The sequence below is a fragment of the Rhipicephalus microplus genome, unplaced genomic scaffold, assembly GCF_043290135.1.
Source record: "Rhipicephalus microplus isolate Deutch F79 unplaced genomic scaffold, USDA_Rmic scaffold_13, whole genome shotgun sequence".
NCBI classification, from domain to species: Eukaryota; Metazoa; Arthropoda; class Arachnida; order Ixodida; family Ixodidae; genus Rhipicephalus; species Rhipicephalus microplus.
The window spans coordinates 18906492-18923158 of NW_027464586.1; the positions used below are offsets into that span (position 1 = coordinate 18906492).

At 40.5% G+C, this 16667-nt stretch overlaps 1 protein-coding gene across 1 annotated transcript in view; it reads right to left on the reverse strand.

Annotated features, from left to right (window-relative positions):
- Window positions 1-5553: 5553 nt before the first annotated feature.
- Window positions 5554-16667, reverse strand: part of LOC119162950 (muscle calcium channel subunit alpha-1-like) — a 1445695-nt gene continuing 1434581 nt past the window's right edge. Inside the window, exon 51 of the mRNA XM_075882643.1 lies at window positions 5554-5691. The gene's annotated coding sequence lies outside the window, so the exon portion shown is untranslated. The remainder of the gene's footprint in view (window positions 5692-16667) is intronic.

The following is a 16667-nucleotide window of genomic DNA, read 5'->3' on the forward strand; positions in this document are numbered from 1 at the left end:
AAAGTTAAGGTAGCTGACACCTGGTCAGAAAAAGCGAAACGCGATCAGTGGAGCAACTGTTTAGTGTAATTCGCGCAAAACAGTGACCTTCCAGCCACAACCGAGTGAGAAATATTGGTCACGAAACAAATACCCAGGGCATGCAACTTTTTTCTGTTCAGTTCATCACCAAGTTGCTGTGCTTTTGTCCATTAGTTGATTAAACTGCCTTGACAAAATTATTCTTCTTCATGCAGTCCAGATTTTATTAATTTCTATCTAGAGGTGAGTTCAAGTTGTTTTGAGATTGTTATGCAGTGCTCTGCATAACTGTCTAGTATTTTTCAATAATGCAATTGTTGCACTGTGTGTGCCAAAAGTTTTACCATTTCAACTTTTTGGATTTTCAGTGAATGCAGCTTCCATGTTGATACTTTGTAGCGAGTGGTTATGCGTATCTTCGGAAAAGTAGCAAAGTACCCTCACTTGTTTGCGGAAGCCGTTAGGAAGGAAGTTGATTTTTTGGAGGTATTCAGAACGAGTATTATGACCGAATACTCTATTTGTCACAAAAATATAACGCCATAAATGTCAACTACGGATACACATACAATGATACTTGTGGGCACAGGAACAGAAGCAGGCACAGGAAATTCAATCTTTTAGAGTAGAACGACAAATTCACACCAACCTGCATCACCATCAGAAAAGCAATTAACAGCCATACCGCCACAACATTTCACATGCACAGTGGTGTTCACATATGCAAATTGAGCAGCACGTTGAAGTTGCCAGTCTTTGCTCGAGACTTTGCCAATGTGGTTCGACTTGAGTGAACAATCTCGCCATGTCAGGGCACGTCCAAAAGGGATACACTGTCGACGGTGTCGGCAAACAGCAATGGCAGGGTGATGGCTGTGACGACCGTAGAACAAGCCATGATGCGAGAAAATTGGTTGGCAATAGGGCCTGCATTATGAAGAGTAAGTGAATAGACCCATACTAGTAGCTTATCAAGCAAACAAAATAATTAAATGTGAACACTTCTCTAAAAATTGCAGAGAATCGTCTGACGAAATCTCTCTGCAACATCCTATGGAAGCTGTGCCAGGACTGGCGGAAAGCTATGTAACAATCCAGCAGTGAACTAACACAACAGTGAGGAAACTGAAATAGTGCAGAGATGAAAATTGTAAAGCTTTATTGAGCTGAATGATTGGCTCCTTACTCATTAATGATGGCGAAGAATCGACATTTTGAGCTTATTTACAGCCTCATATCAGTTCTTCAGCTCAAACATATTCAGTCTAGGAAGTTATTTTCAGGGTGGCAATGTTTGTTGAGTTAATTATTATTAATGGTGCACAAAAAATTGTTAGTAGTTCAATATTGCCATATAATATGCTGCTTACGAAACAGATAGCACTCACAGCATAGTATTCCTGTCTGTCACTCCTCATCAGCTGCATTGCTGGCAAAGTTAGATGAAATTCTGCTGAAAAGTAAGATAAATTCCTTCTTCTGGCACGTGCATATGTACCTAAAACAAAATAAAAATTTATCTAAAACATCAAATTAAAATTATCAGCATGTTTTTTGGTACACCATAGTATGCAGAATAGTTATAACTAAGGAGCATATGTAAAAATGTTCCAAAAGACAGGCCAGCTCATGATTAAAACTATAGACATATACTTAGAACAGTAAAATATAGCAAAAACTTCATAGATGTTTCACCAAATATGCAGCTGGCATCCTCAGTATGCCTTGACACCAAATGAGCGGAGGTTACACAGTTTGCTGCTTGTTTTGTATGTCGCTTAGTTTGTGGCCGTGGTTGTCACGCACCAACTTGTCACACTAATGAATCATGACTCGAGAAGGTTTCTCTTGCCGCACTTTTGTTCCCGAGCTAGCGTCTCACTACTGAAGTCGAAGGCATGTCCCGTCGTGAAGCAGTGTTGAATGAGTTTTGCCTTTTAATGCGTGGCATGGATGGCTTTGGCAATGTCTTCTTTGTGCTCTTTGGGCCCTGTTGCTCGCTTCCAGCCTATTTCACTCATGCATGTGGTGTCGCATACATTACTGATCAGCATTTGCAGTGATATAGATGAAAAACGTGGTTCGTGACTTGTAATGAAGCCATTATCTGAACATGTTTATCAATGACACCCAAAAACACATGCAAAAGGGAACAAGAAGTTTGCCGTGAGAAAACACGAAACCCATTGTTTCTGTACCTTACATTGAAAGGGTTCCCGATTCTGTTCGAATAGCACTTCGTCCACTGGGAATTAAAACAATTTTCAAGCCTTATTGTACCTTGGTAAATATGCTCTCTAAGCCAAAAGACAGCACCCCTGCAAATTATCAAAACAGGGTTGTTTACAAGTTCCTCTGCGGTGGCTGCGACACTATTGGCAAAACTGGCAAGAAGTGGTCACCGGGTTTTATTGAACTTAAAGGGTACATCACTAAAACCACGCATTGTGAGACAAAACTCATCAAACACTGCCTAAAAATGGGGCATGCATTCGACTTCCGTAATTTGATGACGCCCCCTCGGGAACAAAATAGAGGAAAGAAAAAGCTTTTTGAGTCGTGGTTAGACCGTCGTGACCAGCCAGCGTGCAAAAACTATCACGGCTTCCATCCGGATGAGTAGACACATCCGAGACAATCAGTGAATTGGGTCACCTCCACAAATTTGGTGCCAGCTAGTGCACACTGAGAATTCCACTCACCTAGGAGGCGAAATGTCTGAGTAGATCTGTTATATTTTGTTGTGTAGAGTCGGAGTACATATTATAATCACTAAGGAGCAGAGTTTTATTTCCAAGTTAATTCGCACATGTTCAAAGATTTCCAGAGAAACAAAATTGTTTATTCAAACAAAGAACAAATATTTTTAGATTTGCTTTCTATCTTTGCGTACATAATTCCCCCCTAAGGTAAAATAAAGATTGCTACTCAGCACTCATGCCATGCGTTGACTACCGATAATCTAGCATCCCATAATTATGCTATTGCCAGTGAACTGTTTTCTCGGAAATTGCTATCTATGCGTCTCTTTTATTTGGCTACACCACCTGTGTTAATTCAAGAAGTGCAACAGTTGACTACCAAATTTTTGGTTAGTATTTACCTCAACAAGGGCTGCTAACTCTATCAGATTGCTCCTTCTAACTTTGAAGCATCAAAACAAAGTTGATCCAATTTCAGGCATTTGCCTTAGGTGAAATGTTTCAAATTTATCAGAATAGGACAAGCTTAATTTTTTGCTCCACACTTTCTCGTATAAGATTAAAAATGTATGTACTTCCTCTTCATGAAGACACTGTATGAGTGGCTTCGCAGAAGCATTACCTTTAATATCATGTTAAGCTGCAAATTCACAACAAAACATGGCTAACTCACGTAAATTGCCTAGCGTTCATTATAGTGGTATACCTTATGTTAGCAACAATTTTACTTGTGCAACCAAATACCTGCATTTTACGACATTTCGTTACAACATACCATCTTTCTGACACTCAAATCACTCTAATATGCATCACTCTATAATATCCTCTGTCGGAGCTTAAAGCAAACTAAGCAGAAACAGTAACAAATATGAAAGCATCGAAATTTCATTTTAGAGCAGCTTCTGTTCCGATAAACCATTTACTTTCAGTGTTTCTCAAGATCTGCCTGTATTTTTGAAACATTGCTAGCAGGCCGCAGCTGCACACCAGTCTTTGTGAGGCAGGACCTTAATGGGCATGATGTCAGATGTCCCTGCGGCATGATGTGAGACGTCATGTCCTGCTACTTTCCTTTCAACACTTTTGCTTTACATCGTGCACTCTCCCTTCAACATATGTGCTAAGATGGCCCCCTTTTCGGGGCTTTACTCTCCAGCCGGTAGCGTTATTCACTGCCAATGCTATTCATATTCGTTCTAGAAACCCTACAGGGGGAATGTAGTTAGTTGAGAGACACGAGCGATAGCTGGCGAGGTTTGCGAACCCGTTTCAGGGGATGTTAAAGGTCACCTCCTTCACTTGATCACGGTGCCACTAGATGTGGCAGTTTTAAAAAAACACCAGAGTATATGGCACGTGCTCCCGCGTTTCCTTTAACAATGGACCCCTCTGCACATGTACTGCGGGTGTTACGCATGGTCCGCTTGGTACTTATGTCGCTATATACAGAAGCTACCCGGAAAACTGTCTTTTACTACTTCCTGGCTATCATTGCACAAAGCCCCTTTTTCATGCCTTGCAATGAGTGAAAAAATGGTGATTGCAAGGGCATGAACGGCAGAAGAAATTTGCAAGCCAAAACAATACTAGCCTCACGGATCGCTAAACAGACGTATTGGTTGCCACTTTTTTTTTCTTTCTTGCATAGCTACTTGAAACCTTCAAGAATATGAATGGGGATCAGGGTGACATCGGTCATGATGTGGTGCAAGCGTGGTGAGCCAGCCGACAGAAGGAAAGATGAGGTTAAGCAGCGCAACATTTATACTTGGAGGGTGGTCTCACACCTACATAAACGAATGCAGTGCTCAGATTTAGTGCAACACATGAGTCGATTTTTTCAGCTATAAAACGAGTTACGCTCGCACCGCAATTTATTTGTAAAACAGATGCAAATTGCATCCGCTGAACTTTGAACAACTACTCTAATGTTATCATATTCACGCAGATTTCTAATATAAAAAGTGGGTATTTATTTGATATGCCTTAGGCAATATTCAATTCACTGTGAAAAGTTAATATTATTCACACGCTCCTACAAAATGAACAGCACAGTACACATGGTAGGGAAAGTTTAGAGGCCTTATCAAGCGCGAGAAGTGCCTGTCGCGGTCTCCACAAGTGCTAAATAAAATCATTTTTTGACATCATATATCACCGAAATTTCTGAAATCATGACGTCATCAAGTGACATCGCCGCATGGTCTAAATTGGGCGGATCCCCAAGAAACTGACAAACCGCATGAGGTGCAGAAAGCTTTTGGCGAGCGAACACAGTCGACCGCGAAGCAGAAAAGGTAGGCTGCTTCGGCAAATCCTCTAAGAGAAACGCATATGAGATCTTGGGTGTCTTTTTGGCACAGAAACTTCACACCACACCTGCACACTTACTGGGCTTTCACGAATATGACGGTAGACCTGTCAGAATCTCATCAGTTTGTGCACATGGTACTGCAGATATTTTCATTCCAGTTATAGAACAGCAGCACCGTGGTGTGGTATACGAAGTGATCACACGCAACGATTGCTTCATTAGTGCTCACCTAAGTGAGTACTCATAGCACTAGCATGTGATATGGTTATCGCGAAAACTCACGCACAGTCTTTTTTTTTTCAAGGTTTAATTCTTTTGTTTCAAACTTGAAATTGCTTTCCCCTCTCCCACCCTCTTTGAGCTTTTACCATCTTGAGTGTCTGGACAGCACGCTATCTGATTGGTACCCTTGGCTTAGCGAGTAGAAGCTGCAAAACCAGTCCGGATATTGAATTTGTCATTTGGGAGATACAGGGGAATAGGCGGCTCACACATTTGTGGCTGCAAGCAGTGAGGACTCGAAGAAGTTGATTGGAGAAATACGCTTGAGTGCGTCTATGTTTTCTGGGAACGTCTCATTTTCTAGGTGTCTATGGAGGATGATGCTGAGAGTAAATGCGTTATGTCCCGCTATGGTCAGTGAAGGCTGGTTGCCTAGAAAGTAAAATATAACATGACCTACATGAGTGAACAGATTATTTGCTAAAGCTAAGCTTTGCTAGAGATAAATGGTGACCATCTTGTCTATTTCTTGCAGTTCAAGCTTTACTCCTGCTACCTCTCTGCTAGACCAGTCGCTGCCCACTACAACAAGCAAATGACATCACATCAATGATCTTCGAGGACACAATGATCATTCGCAATACATGTGTTACCGTAATTTGACATTTTTTATTAAAAAGTTGGCATACTAAAATAATGTTTCCAAACTTCAGAAGAAGTCAAGACACTATGTTTGTTTTGCTGAGCGTGGCTGAGAACGCTGTAGAGCTCACGCAGCCATCCGCACTTTTTGCTGCTGTCAGGGGAATATGGCTCATTAATTCGCAGTTCATGATATAGTTACTGCGCACATGCAAGTTTGTTTTCCACTAACTTGCCCGCAAACTTTCCACAAACTTGTCAATGCGCCCTTTCAAGTCTGCAAAGCGTCTTTAAGAAGGTCAACAAAATTGAAACTGGGGGTCCGTAGCCTCTGAAGTTATCCGCCACGCACTCGTAAAAAAATCTCCGTGGCTTAGTATTTTTCAGGAATGATTTGCAGACAATTCAAGTTACCTCTCATTTAGCAACTGTCGCCAATCTGTGCAACGTTTATAGAGGCTGCTAGGCCTTGTGACCACTCCTTCTCTCGCAAAAAAATACGACGCGCGTCATGTCACCACCCCTTCACATGTGCAGACTAGTCTCTCAAAAAAGTGCAATGTTATACTACCTTTCAACCAGTGTCACGTGGAACACACACTGCCAAACCTTCCTCTCCCCCCCCCCCCCCAAAGTAAAAACCACCAGGTAATGTCCTACGAATCTCAAAAATAGAAGGCAAGGTCAAGTTCTCTGTGTACTTCAGAAACGCTTCTGCAGTATCCTGGCTACAAGAGCGAGCAGCCAAGCGGGTCCTGGAATCCTCGGCAAAATTGCCAAACCATTTGGTCAGGAAAGTGGCACGCTTTGTTCCCTTCTTTGCTTCTTTCACTCTGTCTCTTTCTTTCTTTTTTAAGCAGCCTCTTGGGGTTAAATTGTGTATTGGAGACGTAGCGACTAAATATACCCACTGGGCTAGACACTGAAGTCTGAAATCTGGAGAAATAACCCATACGTGTTTCGGCGGCATAGTCATGTTTAGCGGCATCAGTTTTGACAAACTTCAGAACTGACACGAGCCAACTTCATGGCTCTTTTCACGGATGACGCCACCACCACAACATGTTTGCAATATTTATTATTTGTTGAAAATGTTTTGCGTCAAGCGCTGCTACGCAAATTTAGTGTGCCCTGGTAATTACAAAACATGACATAGTCCTGCTAATGTGCGATAATTGCGAATTAGGAATAGAAGAAAAAAAGTATATTTGCACAAACCTAGCAAGCGGAAATATGAGCTAAATTCACTCTGTCTCACATATTTCTAATTAACTTATGACATTTTTTCTGCATAGAAAGGCTTGCTGCTTCAATATTGAAAATTTCAGGTTTTCATCTTGGACAGTTTTTCCACCTCGTCAGTAATGCCTGAACAAGTGGATCCATAAATTTGTGAATTCAAGCAGTTATCATTCAAGAGCTATTCATCAGAACGCAAAACAACTTCGCATAGACATTGGGTAAATTGTAGCCTGGAAAACTATTCAATATTGTTGTTCTATACAAAAAGAAAAAAGTTATTCCCTCATAAACCTTTATTGCTCTGCTCATTTTGATTGAAGCCTGCATGACTTTTTGATTGCTTCACTGGCTACATTTTTTTCAAAGAAACCCTCCATAATGCTTTTTGAAGTGGCTCAGGAAATTTAATTCGATTATGTTGAACAGTTTTGCCACAATTCTAGTGCAAGGTAGGCTTGTACAGCAAAACCACTGGTCTTTGCTCGCACTGTTTTGAGTGCTATGCAAAACAGCTTCAGACTAGGCGACAATACTGGCTGTCATTGAAAAGTGGAGAATGTGAAACTTCCAATGCAAAACAATTCACATCAATAGACTGGGCATAGAACGTCAGCAAACAGTGAATAAAATGCAGAGCGGGTGCTGCCGGAGTGAGTCCGCCACCTTAACAAATCATTTTGTTGGGCTAGTTTGTACATGCTTACCTAATTCTAAAAAGATGCATACCATCGGGGAAGAAAATTGAGGACATTACAGAAACGGCGTCACTCGTAACTAACCTTTTTCTCGGAAAATCAGCGAAATATATAAGCGTAACAACTTTGCGCACACACATTGCCCCACATGCTAGTCAAAAAACACGCGATAAGACTAAGAACAAGCGATGAAAAAAGATTCTGAAGAATAAAATTCCCCATCACGCAGAGTAACAGATTTAATACTAACATGGGTATATCTCTTTTTTTAATCTGGTATGCTTCCATAATTTTGCGTGCTAAGGTGTCATTAGTCTTTCCAAGGAAGGATACACTGAAAAACCTAGCCTCACACTTGCAGGAACCACAATGTGCAGGCAAACGTGCCGGTGCATAAAGAACTGAATTAGGAAGCAAGAACTTCCTGTGAAAAACAAACTTTTGGCATATTTGCCAGCACATTGTGGTTTCTGGAAATGTGAGGCTATGTATTCCAGTGTATGCGTCCTTGGAAAGAGTAATGATACCTTGGCACGCGAAAATATGGAAGCATTCTACACAAAAAATGAGGGATATATACGTGTTAGTGTTACATCTGTTGTTCTGCGTGGTGGGGAATATTTGTTTCTTAGAATTGTTTTTTCTTCAGTGGCTTTTTTATTATCATTCTTTTGTTGTGAATTTTTGTGGCATGTTTTTTTAATAGCATGTGAGGCAATGAGCACGCGCATGGTTGCTACGCTTATATATTTTATTTTTATATTTATTTATTTACAGATACTGCAATCACCTTTGGTGATTTTAGCAGGGTGGTACATGAAGTTAGTCATGAACAAATGGCAAGTACAATGACATATAATATATACAGGTTATACAATGTGTATAGGGCAAATACAAACTTCAACTGGCAATATCATACAATAAAAAAATAGAAGACTACAATTATACAAGCATGTACAGTGGTATGTAATACGATTCAACAAATCAACTGGTTAGTGCACTTTCTAATTTCGAGGAAAACAATGCCAATGAGGGTGCTGAAACAATTGCATTAGTTAGTTTGTTCCACTCGACTATGGTGCGAGGAAAAAATGAATACTTAAAGCAATTATTGCGTGTGGGAAAGGGGGTTATGGTGAGGTCATGTCTCTGCCTGGTAGAGTAGCCAGAAGAAAAAGCAAAAATATCGGCTATGTCTACTTGATAGTGGCCGTTAATTAGTTGGTACAGAAACTTAAGCCTTAAGTTACGGTATCTTAATGATAAAGGTGAAAGTTGAGCTCTGCTTAATAGGTCAGTAACGGAAGTCCTCGAAAAATTATTGTAGACAAAACGAACTGCTCTTTTTTGCACTTTTTCTAGTTTGTTAATGTTAGTCTTAGTAAAAGGATCCCATATAATAGCGGCGTAATCTAATATTGGTAAAACAATTGATTTGTACGCTAAAAGGCGGACAGAAGGAGTGGATAGTTTGAGAGCACGACATAGAAAAAACAGTTTGTAAGTTGCATTGGCCGTTACATGTGTAATGTGTTTGTTCCAGCAGAGATCATTCGATATGTAAATCCCCAAGTACTTATAATTAGTGACTTCAGTCAAAAAGGTGTTGTTAGCATTGTATCTGAAATGCAAAGGTTTTTTCTTGTGTGTAATTCGCATAAAAACAGTTTTATCAAAGTTAATGACCATCTGCCATTCCTCGCACCAGGAGGCTACTTTTTGAAATGCCTGATTTAACAGAAGTTGGTCGGATGTGCTATGAACCTCAGAATACAAAACACAGTCATCTGCGTAAAGTTTCACTTTAACAGGAATTTGTTCTACAATATCATTAATGAACAAAAGAAACAGTAGAGGCCCTAGAACTGAGCCCTGGGGAACGCCAGAACCAACCATTACATATTTTGAGTTGCAATCGCGAAAAGAAACAAGTTGTTGTCGTTTAGTTAGGTAGAAAGAGAGCCAGCCCATTAACTTTTTGTTTTTAAGTATTTTCTCTAATTTAAAAAGTAATTTTTTGTGGGAAACCTTATCGAAGGCTTTGGCGAAGTCCATAAAAATTGCATCTAATTGTTTGCCGTGGTTAATACTTTTCGCAAAGTCATGTACGGTTTCAACTAGCTGAGTGCAGGTTGAAAAACCTTTTCTAAATCCATGCTGATGTCTAGTTAAGAAATTGTGTTTGTTGAGAAACTCTACGATATGATTGTGTATTATATGTTCTAATATTTTGCAACATGTTGAGGTTAATGAATTTAGTCTATAGTTACCGACCTGGTTTTTGTTTCCCTTTTTGTGTAATGGTTTAATTCGAGCAGTTACCCAATCATGCGGTAGTTCACCATCGAGTAATGATTTACAGAACAGTACGTACAAATACTTTGATGTCCATTCTGCATACCTTTTTAAAAAGTCATTGGGTATGCAATCAGGACCAGGTGATTTTTTCGTGTCTAGTTTCAGTAACATGTTTAAGATACCCCTTTCCGAGATAACAACATCAGACATGGGAGGTAAGGAGACATCAAAAGTTGGCAAGGTACCATTGTCTTCAGTGTAAACCGATCTGCAGTGTTCATTAAAAAGGTTCGCGATTGATTCATGATCACTTATCTCTCTGCCATCGTCATCAAATATTTCGCATTCATTTGACTTAGGAGAAATTGTTCTCCAAAACTTCTCTGGCGATGAAGTAATGAAGCTAGGTAAGGACTCACCAAAGTAATGTTCTTTATCTGAAATAACCTTAAGTTTAATTTGAGATGTCAATTCTGCAATTCTTTCTTGACAACTGAAATCAGCACAACAAGTTTTACTTTTCTTTTTTAATCGCTTTACCCTCCTTCTCAATTTCAATGTCTCCCTAGTTATCCACGGGTTCTTGGTTCTGGGCTTTTTACACGTGGTTGGGACATAACGCTCAATGCTTTTGCTTACAATGCCCGTAAACTTAATCCAAAGATCATTTACATTATCATCACTATCGGCAAAATCATCAAAATGAAAAGAAAGGATATCGAGTATCGACTCATCATCGGCTTTACGAAAATTATAAAAAGTAGTCACCTTGGGTTTTTCACAGACACAAAGATTTCACACGGTTAGCACTACAGCAAGGTGATCGGAAATACCGGGGACAATGTCACAAACGCAATCATGTGTTATATTTCCAGAAACAAAGACGAGGTCTAGAATTGATTTCGAGCTGCCTTGAATCCTTGTGTAACTTTCAACTACTTGTGATAAATCATGTTGAAAAGCAATGTCCATCATGGTATCTGCGGAAGCATCGCAGTGACTAATGTGTGTCATTGTTGGCCAATCAACACCTGGCAGATTAAAGTCACCTGCCAAGATTATTCGGTCACCCGGCTTTACATAATTTTCCATATATTTTTTTAGCTCATCGATAATATTGACTGAAGGACCAGGGGATCTGTATAAAGCACCCAATACATATCTAGTGTTACCATGATTGACCTTACAAAAGATACATTCGGCATTAGGCACATCTGGCATTTTAATTAATTTTAACCCCTTTTTAAACAGAATACATACACCTCCTCCTTTCGAGCTGCGATCCTTTCTATAAGCACTGAAACCCGGTGGAAACACTTCGCTGTCATAGATCGAATCTGTTAACCATGTTTCAGTTAGGAAAGCTATGTCAGGATTCTGTGAGAGCAGAACTCCTTCTAACTCAACAGCCTTATTTACAACACTTCGGCAATTATTATTCAGAATTTTAAGCGAGGTGTCATGTGGGATGCTTTGTCAGTTTCTAATTTTGTTCTTAATGCGGTAACGGGATTTTTTAATGTCGTCCCACCCATACGTTACCCCATCAAGAACTAGTTTGTCGTACGAGAGCTTGACTTTCGCGCCTTTGGCCCTTTCGGTAGTTGATGTTTGCCATAATTGCCTCCTGATATCTCTAACTCGCCTTGAAAAGTCTTCAGATATGGATAGGTCACTGTTCTTTAGTTTATAGGCTGCCTTCAGGATAGACACCTTTTCGCGATGATCCAGGAATTTTATTATAACCGGTCGTACTTTGTTTTCAGCCTTTTGACCTAGTCTGTGGATTCTCTCAATGCCATTGACTGATACGCCAAGCTTGAGTTGGAAAACTTCGTCACTTACTGCCTTTGTGAGTGTTTCCGTAGTCTCGGTGCGTAACTCAGTTAGACCGTATATTATCAGGTTATTCCTGCGTCCTCTGTTTTCCAGCTCATCTATTTTTGCTTCGAGTGTTGTAAGCTGTTTTGACAATTTCACATTATTTGCCGCAAGTTCTTTTACTGTTCCTGACAATGCGTTCATTGCCGACAGCTGTTTTTCAATGTAATCAACTCGGTCTGCCAGAGCAGACATTTTTCGCTCAATGTCTGCCTGGGATACCGTGATGGCATCAATCGAAGACTGCATTTTTCCCTGGCCAGCTAACAAATCACGCAGCATTTCTTTTTCTGTAGGGCCAGGATTTGATTCTATATCGCCGCAAATTAGTAGATCTTTCGTTAAATCACTCACGCAACCAAAAAAACATCTCAGGCACAGTGGGCAAGGCAGCAACAGCAAAAAGCGGTCATCGTTACGGTAACACTTGTCAGGGAGATAAACACCAACCTGAAGTATAAAGTGGAACGGGTTTCTGAGCATGTTGTTGCCGCTGCTGCTGCAAGGCCCACTGTCGAAGCATAGTCCAGGCGCTGCTTTTATAGGAACGCTCTCAGTCACGTGGAATGATGTCACCGGCGTCGGCCGATATGTCAGTGCAGTGACGAAGGGATCAGCATAAGCGTCGACGCGATGGAACATTCCACGTGCGGCGATGTACGGCTGGAGCCTGCGCAGCACCATCACGCTAGACGATCCCCCTCCAACGCAGCACCAGCTGGTATCGATGCAGCCCAGTAGGATGGTTGCCACCTGAAGTATAAAGTGGAACGGGTTTCTGAGCATGTTGTTGCCGCTGCTGCTGCAAGGCCCACTCTTGCATATTTTCTAAGAATAAAGTTAGTTGCGAGTGACGTCATTTCTGTTGTGTTCTCAATTTTGTTTTTAGATGGTATTCACCTTTGCGTATTTCATTAGGTCTGTGTAATTTTTCAATAACAAAACCCTTGCAACACCAAAAATTTTCTGTTCACCTTTCCATATAGTTACAGCAAGGGTAAGAAGTATGCAAAAAAATAAAAGAAATAAAAGCATCAAACCATGCACCAGAATAAAAATATCAGGATAAGCGAAACGAAAAAGATGTAGCCTAACTGCTCGCATTTCTAAATCCCACCAAAATAGAATGCTCTTTCTCTCAAAGGTGCAACGATAGCATGCTTACACATGCGTCAGTTGACCTTGCAATCTCCTCCACCCCTACTATCTCCCCGAACTTTTGACCTGGACTAAGTGCAAGAAACACACTGTATTCAAAAATCTGCCTAGCCCATCAACCCACGCAAGCATTTCGAGAAACCTTCAAACTGCTGTTTATAGACTGCAATGGTGCGCACAGAGTGTATCATTATGTAAGGTACCTGCCGGAGCCACTGATCCTCCTGCATGTCACATAACGAAAGGAGCATTTAAGGGCTCAATTATATTTCCTGACACAGCCTGGGCACTCACACAAAATATTTGCATAGCGTTTTTTCTGTTGCAATAAGTAGTTAATGACACACTCATCGTGGATGGAACAGTTAGTTACCTAGAAAAAGGTTTTAAAATGCTCAGTCACGATTTTGGTTTATGAGGGCGCTAAACAAGTGAGGTGGGACGTAACGTGGTTTCGATGCAAACATAGCTGGCTACATGAACACAAAACGGCATAGACGTGTTCACCGCACAGAAAACTTTCTTCAATGAAGCCTTTCTGGGAGCGGCGATAATTGCCTTTAAGATATAGATACGCATGATTCATAAAAATGCGCAGCCAAAGCAAGGACATCAGCCTTTGTACTCCCATGCAAGTCTGCCCCCCTCTTTATTTGAAGAAGTCTCCTAGAAGAGCACTTGCAAGGGTTGTGGAAGCCAACACAAACTCATGACAAAGAAGGCAGTGGGTTGTTTAGACAGAAGCCAAAGGAGTGTTCTACAAGTAATGATATGAAAAGAACATTAAATTTGAATTTAAGTGTGTTCCAGCATATATCACTTCTTGATATTTTGTAGACAACCGTGCGCCCACATATCTATCCCACAAGTTAACTCGCGTGCCAAGGCTGCTTTGAGCAAATGCAATGGGAGGGACAAAGTATAAAAAAATGCAGCACCATCTTCCAACGGAAATTTATTACAAAGCAGTGCATATATATATATATATATATATATATATATATATATATATATATATGCTTACAGTTGGTAATTTTTTCATCCACTTTTCTTTCTTCTTATTTACATTCCATTAATGTTAATAACTTCCCCTGTACATTCCTTGGCATTACTGTCTGTTATATCTCATTATTATTGTGTTAAAAACACGGAAAAACGAGCCCTTAGGTATACACTTCTTTCCCTTATATATATATATATATATATATATATATATATATATATATATATATATATATATATATTTATATATATATATATATATATATACAGTTCTTCAATGAGAACAGACAATCAGCCCATGAAAAATACAGGAGACGAGATTGGTAGCTTTTTGACTATAGTACAGTAATTACAATAAAAATGTTCAGAAATTATGGTGGACAAACACCCGACTTACCACCGGCAAAGACAACCTACAACCTTCAGATAATGCATTCGATGTTCTTATCAATTAGCTAAAGTGGCGGCTGTCCTCTTGTCGACATTATCGATTGTTTCCGAGCACGTAAACGTGGGAGTGTTCGTGGGCACGATTCAGAGCACGTGATCTTTCTACGTGTTAATAGCTGACAATGAGCCCTCGTACACTACCTAAAGGCATTAAGTCTACAGGAACAAGACCCTCGCCATGAGTGAACAGAAGAAAATTTTAGGGGCTCATTTTTTTGTTAAAGGAATTGTGTTCACCATGTGTTTAAAACACGTTACACGCTTCTGCCTGTGATCAGAGCTGCAGCCTTTTTTTAGTCCATTCAAGAGGTGGATCTGTACAGGCAAGAAAGTACACTGCCTGTGCTTCACCACTTTCTCCCTACCTCCTTGAGTCTGCGAGAGACACTGTACAAGCAATGTACACAGTTGCCTTATTATTTTCTTGGGCCTTCGATGTGGCCAGCCACTCCTCTTCACGCCTAGGATCCATCACATATGTAAGCAAACTTACAGCTATCAACAAGAACACATCTTGAGTTAAACCCGCAATCTTAAAATGGGATGTTTACTCGGAGAATGCATCATCAACCTTGTTTAGGATGAGTCGATTGCCACAGAGTATTCTGCAAACGCAAGTGCTTGTTCCGCCTTTTAGCCACTTTTGAACACCGCTACACAAAAGCAGCAATGGCTTCCAAGCACAAGGTTCATTCCACCAATATAAGTGTTATTCTCTGAGAAACCACCTTTAGTTCTATAATTTATTAGTGCCTCATTGCAGAAGCAGCTACGCATTTCAAGAAGTTGGAGCACATCCTAAGAAAGCATCAAAGTGGGCACGACATTCTACTTCCAGCCTATTGGTTCGGCCTAGTGAAACACCAAAATTCACCCACAAAGCAGGAGTATCTTACAGCACTAGAAGTCATCAACCTTTTAATAATATTTCTTTCTTTGAGCACAAGCTAAGTACAAGTCTTTAAATTCAGTGCGATGATTAACCAAATATAAACAGCCTGCCAGTGCAATGGATATACTGCAGAGGATGCTATTGAAGTTTGAGCAGTATCCTTCTCTGAAAAGTGTTGAATGTCACTGGCAGGTGTTTGGAAGTATTTCTCACGCTGTTACTTGAGTCTACCTTTCCTGGCTAGGTCATAGAGGTGTATTTGTTACGGCAGGGTATTAGTATTGAATCCAGCACTGCATCAATTCTTAGAGACCTGTACTTGACCAGTATTTAAAGGAACAATAAAAACAGATTGCTGGGTTTCAGTGCTGTACAATCTCTTGCTATATGGGTATCTTTTTTACTGTTTAATTTGGTAGAATCTGTGGACCGGGAGTAGGTTGTCAAACCCAGTATGAAAGTTTTGCAGCACAAGCTCCAGCATTTTGTCGCAACACATGAGATTCCCTAATGTTGCGAAATCAAATCCCTGCGCTTAACACAGCTTTTGACAAAGTGGTGCACAAGTTGGCGGTATAAGTCTCGTCCATGGAAGCCGCTGCTGCCTTTCTCATTGGGGAACACAAAAAGGGCCAAAAGGGCGGCCATTCGCATGGCCTTGCAGAGTGCTCTGTGTGGATCACATTAACACAAAGTGGTAGGAGCGATTTCCAAGTAATTGTCTAGACTTCATATTGCAGATTCAACTCGAGACAAGTTGCCTCTAGCAGAGGATTAGCTTAGGAATGCGAGGTATCCTAGGCATAGAAAGGAGCTACAGAACATCTGAAGGGCTGCAAGAAAAGAAGACGGCTGTCCCTTTTAGCATGCACAGTGTTTCTCACAAGCTCTACTAGAAAAGAGGAAGAAAGCGCTGGAGTTGAAGTAGTGTCTATGGCCCCCAAAACTTTCTGACCTACGCAAATTTATCGATCAGATGAAAGGAAGAAAACACTGCCGCACTCATCATTTGCAGAATATGTAACCTGTGTTGAAGGCATGATATACACAATCACTGACATGGGGCAGGAGCTACATTGGTCAGATGGGACGATGTCGTAAGGATAGACTTCATGAAACCTTAATAGCCTACAAACAAAAGTGACAAA